We start from the raw sequence: 7007 nt of genomic DNA, 5'->3' as shown, positions 1-7007 counted from the left end.
TTTTATACCATAAGCATCAAAACTTTTTTTTTTAAATGTTATGTTAGATAAAATGAGATGGAGAAAGTAAAATTTATAAATATAAAGTTCATTATTGTGAGCCCGCTCGGGCCAAATGCGACTAGTGAAGAAAAACACCAAACCCAAAAACAAAGTGTTTCGGCGCTTAACCATCGACGAGTCGCTTCTTGCCATGCCCAAAAGCTACCGTTTATCAAACACCAGCAATAATACCTTCTTCATTAGAAATCAGAATAGATGCAATGTAATCCTTTCACGTTCGCTGCACTCTCCTTATTTCCCTTCTCAATTTTAGATATGAATTAATAATTGCCTTTTATGTTTGTATATCTAATTCTTTTTATTTTAGGTTGGTCGCTTTAAATCTTTGCTCCAATCAGGCTTTCGTAATGCTCGATTCTAATTCCACTTTTCAGACTTTCAAAATTGCTTACTACGATCTACTCTTGGTTCTCTCCTTCGATAATTATATGCAAAGTTAATCTCACCCAAATGTGATTTCTTCTCCAATGGCATTTTTTTAATTATAGTTTATATTCATCATTATCACGTTGGATAATTCGCTATCCCCTCTTGTGCTCTAATCATTTGAAGCTTTTAGTTAAGTTGTTTAGAATGTAGAATGAGGGTCTTCAGGGATTATTCTTGCAACTTCTAGTGGTTCATTTGCATTTGAGGTAATGGATTTAAATTTCTACTTTAAATGTAGATGTATTATAAGTATATGTCAAGAACTTCTTTGTGATTTCATAAAGCTTGCTTCAAAGAGGCCCTACGAAGGTGATCGATGGCAGATCAAGTTGAAACTCAGAATGGATAATAATGGTGGAATTTACATGGGTGAAACCTTAGAATGAAAAGGGAAAGAAAGAAAGAGAAACTAAGAAATTTGATTGATTAGTCTCGAAACTTCCAACTCAACTGACTCTACAAAATATCTTCTATTGAACTCATTCAGCTATCAATCACTAGAACTGAAAATATGGGCCAGGTAAAGAGGCCCAATAACTAAGTATCAAGTGGGCTTCATGTCATCAGTAGTATCAATCTTCACAACCCCCCTCAATCTGGAGGGTAAAGCTATACCTAGCTTACGCAAAAGATAAAAATGAGAAGGACCAGTAAGAGTCTTGATCATAATATCAGCTAGCTGAATAGCACTAGAAATAAAATGAAGTGAAATGAGCCCAGTATGTAAGCATTCACGAACATAGTGACAATCGATTTCTATATGTTTGGTGCATTTATGGAACATCAAATTTTTATCTATGGGTAATGCAGCTTGGCTGTCACAAAATACAGAAATAGGGCCAGCAATAGAGAGACCAAGATCACCTAATAACCTGACCAGCCAAGATATTTCAACAACAACTCTACGTAACGCTAGATACTCGGCCTCCGCAGATGATAGAGCAATGGTCTGTTGTTTCTTACTTTTCCAAGAGATAGAGCTATCACCAAGAAGTATAAAATGACCAGAAATAGACTTACATGAATGAGAACAAGCACCCAGTCTAAATTTGAATATGCCTTGATAGAACAATTAGGAGAACCATAAAGTAAAATACCCTGGGCAGGATCTTTGGACAAGTATCTCAAAACATGTAACCCAGCAAGGAGAAGGGGTTCATGAGGACGTTGCATAAATTGTCTTAAATACTGAATAGGATAAGTAATGTCAAGTCAAGAAAATTTAACTTGCCAATATATCTCCTATAAATGCTAGGATCCACAAGAGGAGCCTCCATATCAAGAGTGAGTTTGATAGAAGAATCCAGGGGAGTAGCAATAGGTGAGTAATGGTGATAATTAAATTCAACAAGAAAACCATAAACATACTTGTGTTGGTTCATAAGGAACCCCTAAGGGTAAGAAGAAATCTCCAGACCAAGGAAATAATGGATTGTACCCAAATTCTTGATCTTAAAGTGAGTATTTACTAAATTTTTAAGAGCATTCAGCTCAGTCAAATTATCACCTGCTAGAAAAGTATCGTTCACATATACAACTAGATCAATAAGGGAATGCCCTGAATACTTTGTAAAAAGTGAATAGTCATTCTTGTTGGAAAGTAAAGCTTCTGACAGTTTTGAGAACCACTATCTTAAAGCCTATTGAAGCCCATAAAGGGACTTTTTCAGCTTACATACTAATGGAACAGAAGACATAAAAGTGGAGGAAGAAACATCCAAATTAGGTGGAATTTTCATATACATTTCTTCAAGGAGATCACCATGAAAAAATGCATTATTAAAATCCAACTGAAAAACAATCCATCCTCTTGTAGTAGAAAGAGTAAGTAAGTATTTGACAGTAGTAAGTTTGTTTGATGACAGGGGAAAAAGTGTCAGTGAAATCAATACCCTCTCTTTGGGTATCACCCCTAATCACTAATCTTGATTTGTACCTTTCAATAGATCCAGCAACCTTGTGTTTTATTTTGTAAACCCACTTACAAGGGATAACCCTTTTTAGGGAGGAGAAGGGACAATGTCCCAAGTATTGTTAGCATCAAGAGCTTGAAACTCTTTTAGCATAGTTTCCTACCACACAAGTTGTGGTGTTGCCCGCTGATAAAACTGAGGCTCTTAAGCATGAAAACCATTAGGAGAAACCTTGAAAGGAGCAAAAATAGAGGAACATATATATTGGTTGAGGTAAGAAAGAGGGGGTGAGAGGGTCTAGTAGACCTCCTAATAGGAGTAATGGGGGTCGTAGAGGGAGTAGAAAAGGTGGAAGATTGTGGAGGTAATTGTGGAAGAATAGAGGGACTAGGAGAATTATCAAAGGATCCAGGCACAAAAGGAAGAAAAAGCGAAAGGTGAGAAAAAAATACAAATAAAGGAAAATATGTTCATGAAAAGTAACACCTCTAGAATAAAAAATAGAGTGAGAATAAAGATTAAGATTATTATAACCTTTCTTATCAGAAGGATAACCCAAAAATATAGAAGGAGTATATTTGGGAAAAATTTTATCTCCCTCAACTTTATGAGTGGAAGCAAAACACAAACAACCAAAGAATCTAAGATGATCATAGGTAGGAGGATGTAAATGAAGCCTTTCAAAGAGGGACAAGTATTGCAAAACTGGAGAGGGTATCCTATTGATTATATATGTGGCAGTCAACACACAATCACCCTAGTATTTGAGAGGAGTATTAGACTGATATAAAATGGCTTGAGAGACTTCTAAAAGATATTTGTAATTTCTTTCCACAACCCCATTTTGTTGTGAGGTGTGTGGCATGGTGGTTTGATGTAAAATACCATGAGTAGAAAAGAAGGCACTAGTTTCAGCACTTGAACTAAGTTCAAAGCATTATCAGACCTAAAGGTCAGAACTTTAGAGTAAAAATATACAGAAACCATAGAAACAAAAGCTTTGAGTACAACAAGAGCATTACTTTTATAAGAAAGTAGGTGAGTCCAGGTTACTCTAGTGTAATCATCAACTACAGTTAAGAAATACCTGAAACCATAATAGGTCCTAGTGTTGTAAGGCTCCCAAATATCAATGTGGACCAATTGAAAGGGTACAGTAGAATGAATAGAACTAATAGGAAAAAACATCCTTTGTTGTCAGGCTAAAGGACATATTGGGCAAACAAAAGTCTATTTAGGAGAGATAATAGAAGAGATATAAAAAATATGCTTTATTTTATGAAATGGCATATGGACTAATCTTTGATGCCAAAAAATATCCAATTTATTTGCATTATCAGACATATTAGAAGAAGGCATGTAATTCAAAATAGTACTAGGAGACTGAAGATTAGTACAACCAGTAGGACAGGAACTATAAGTATGATATTCCTGACTGGATTTATTACAATCATTAAACGAAACACAAAAAGAAAAGCAATAGGATAAGTCTCAAATATAGTGCAGGTAGTAGGAAAAAGTGCAACATCAGGTTGGAGGTAGTATAGCCTGCCAACAGCCCTACTAATTGCCAGTGGCCTCTTCTGAGAAGGGCCCTATAGATAGCAATTAGACTTAGTAAGAAACACAACGCAATCCAACTGAGTAATGAGTTGATGTAAATACATGAGATTAAAGTGAAAAGAAGAAACAAGGAGAACATGTAGTAAAGTTATATCAGATATTAAGTGTAAAGAATCAGTTGACATAACCTTGACCTTATATCCATTAGGAAGAGTGATAATATAAAGTTTGGAAAGAGGTGAAATATTATGAAGTAGGTGTTTATAAGGGGTCATGTGGTTAGTAGATCTTAAATCTAAACTCCAAGGGTTCAAACCTAAGTTAGATGATGCACATACATCAGAACTTGTAGAATTTACAGCATATGCAGTGAACAAACCTGTAAAATTTACAAATCCAAACTTTTTACAAGGTCTGTAAATTCTGAATCCTTTGGAAAATCAGGTCCAAAATTATATGCAGGAGAGAGCTTAGCCTGCTGAAACATAGTTTGAAAATGATCATACTGTTCAGGAGTAAAACCATGGGATATAGGACTGTTTTAAAAATTAGAAGTTCTTTTCTTTATAAGATTAGAAGGAGGATAACTGACAGGAGGTGTAGTAGTTTGAACACAAGAGACTGACTTTTTGGACTTAGCAAATTTATATTCAGGTGGATAGACAAATAACCTGTGACATTTTTCTATAGTATGATTTGTCTTCTTGTTGTACTTACAAAATAATCCAATAAAAGAAAAGGTTGTAGATAAACCTCATTTGGGATCAAACTTTACTTTCTGGGTGAAGGACTTGTGTGAGTCAAAATTTCCTCTTGCAAGAAAGACTCTACGTGTACTGCTAGAAGAACATTTATGAGAACCAGGAGTGATGAAAACAACAACATAACTAGAGAAATTTCAACTAGTAGAAGGAGCTTTCCTTTGGCTCTTATCTTGTTGTAGGAGTGAATAAGTTCTGCTAATCAATGTGAGAGGACTCATCATGAGAATGTTACTTCTCACAGTAGAATAAGAGTTGTTTAATCCATTCAGAAACTGAAATTTATTGGTCTTTTATAAATCTCCCTAAGGCTCCACAAGTACAGTTAGGACCAATGTAAGAATTATTTAATTTATCCCAAAGATTTCTTAATTTTGTAAAATATCTAGCTATGTTGTAGGATCCCTGAGTAGTGAAAGAGATTTCCCTCTAAAGTTGGATGTACTTGGAGCAATTAGAATTTCCAAATCTTTGATTTATATCCTCCCAGATTTCCTTAGCAGTTTTTAGACGTATTACACTAGTGACTATGGTTCTAGAGACAGAGTTGGTGATCGAAGCCTTGATCATATAGTTAAACCTTTCCTAATAAGAAAAATAGGGAGACTCAGGCGTAGGACGAGAAATCTCCCATTAATTACTTCTAATTTGTTTTTAGCAGAAAAGGAGGTCAACATGCTACTCCTCCATGTTGCAAATTTAATTCTATTGAAAGAAAATATTACTAATTGACTACCAAGATTATCAGATACGTGAATGTAGAAAGGATGCGACAGATCGAGTACAAAAGACGTAAAACCCTCAAATTGTGAACTTGAACTATTAGTCATATGTAGTACTTGAGTCATGATGAATATCAACGCAGAATTCTGATAAATCAAAATAAAATATGATACCAGGCTTCTTCAATCAACTGGAAGAAGTAAGGGCCGTGAGAAGTAAAATCGATCAAATTTTCTGAACAACGATAAAAAAATTCTCGAAACTGGCTAAATACAACTCACCAAATACATCTCACTTGAGACCAGTGAAAACTGTTCATGAAAACTCCCTTTGACCTTTGTGTTGACTGAAATGGAAAATCGCAAAATACCCAGAACCTCTTAATGAGGGTAAGATTGCTAGATTGCTCTCAGCTAGTAGATTTGAGAACCTGTATCTGATACCATGTTGAAGCTCAGAATGGATAACAATGGCGGAAGTTACATGCGTGAAACCTTAGAATGAAAAGGGAAAGGAAGAGAGAGAAAATGAGAATTTTGATTGATTGGTCTCGAAGCTTCCACCTCAACTAACTCTACAAAATATCTTCTATTTAATACATTCAGGTATCAATTACTCCCTCCGTTTCAAAAGGAATGACCTATTTTGACTTGGCACAAAATTTAAGAAAATAAAGAAGTCTTGTGAATTTTGTGGTCTTAAATTAAAGTTGTATCAAATGTACTAAAATATCCTTTATTCTTATGGTCCTAAACATGTCATGTGGAAAGTTAAAATTAAAGTATTGCCAAAAAAAGAAAGGGGTCATTTTTTTTTTTTAAACGGATTAAAAAGAAAAGTAGGTCATTCTTTTTTAAAATGGAGGGAGTACTAAAACTAAAAATATGAGCCGGGTAAAGAGGCCCAGTAACTATGTATCAAGTGGGCTTCATGTCATAGTAGTATCCATCTTCACAGATCAAGGACGTAAAAATTCATTGGCTTATTTACATTTAGAATGTATTTGTTCTTCTGTTTTTTGTTTACTTAATCATTCAGTTTGGTTTTCTCATAACGAGTGAAAAATGAAAATCCTAACTTTTACAGTGAATGTATCTCAAAATATGTACGAACAAGTTGCCGTGTTTTCATAGAGCTTGCTTTAATAGGGTATTGTGATAATGTCAAATTGCACATATTCATTAATGTTTTTTTTTCTTTATCCTTTTTGGTTGTTAACTTTAGATGAACTCGGATATTATTTTATACTATTCCTTTTGGTTTGTTTATTTTAGATGTAGGTTATTATTGTTTTGGTGCACTCTTTGATTCCCCTTATTTTTCCTCTTTAGTCTATAAACTCTCATATACTTCAACGTAATTTTGCAGCTTAAGTGAAAGAGGTGAAAAGTTTTCATCATTGCGTGATTAGAAAGATTATTTAGAGGATTTGAGTAAGCGTTAATTCACTGACTTTCTTAAGTTGGAAGTACAAAATTTTGCGTAACAACCTGCTGTTGTTTGCACTATTCAGCTTAATTGAAGGGTAACTTACATAAATTCTGAATTTTTTTGG

The 7007-nt window shown here is 34.5% G+C and overlaps 1 long non-coding RNA gene across 1 annotated transcript; it reads right to left on the bottom strand.

Moving 5' to 3' along the window:
- Window positions 1–809: 809 nt before the first annotated feature.
- Window positions 810–6005, bottom strand: LOC107843500. The gene is made up of 2 exons (XR_001666409.2): window positions 5734–6005; window positions 810–1107 (listed from the first exon to the last, which is right to left on the bottom strand). It is a non-coding gene; the product is annotated as an uncharacterized LOC107843500 (long non-coding RNA).
- Between the last annotated feature and the right edge of the window lie 1002 nt (window positions 6006–7007).

Source organism: Capsicum annuum, unplaced genomic scaffold (genome assembly GCF_002878395.1).
Source record: "Capsicum annuum cultivar UCD-10X-F1 unplaced genomic scaffold, UCD10Xv1.1 ctg78871, whole genome shotgun sequence".
In the NCBI taxonomy this organism is placed as follows: domain Eukaryota; kingdom Viridiplantae; phylum Streptophyta; class Magnoliopsida; order Solanales; family Solanaceae; genus Capsicum; species Capsicum annuum.
This window is presented reverse-complemented; position numbering and strand designations above follow the sequence as displayed.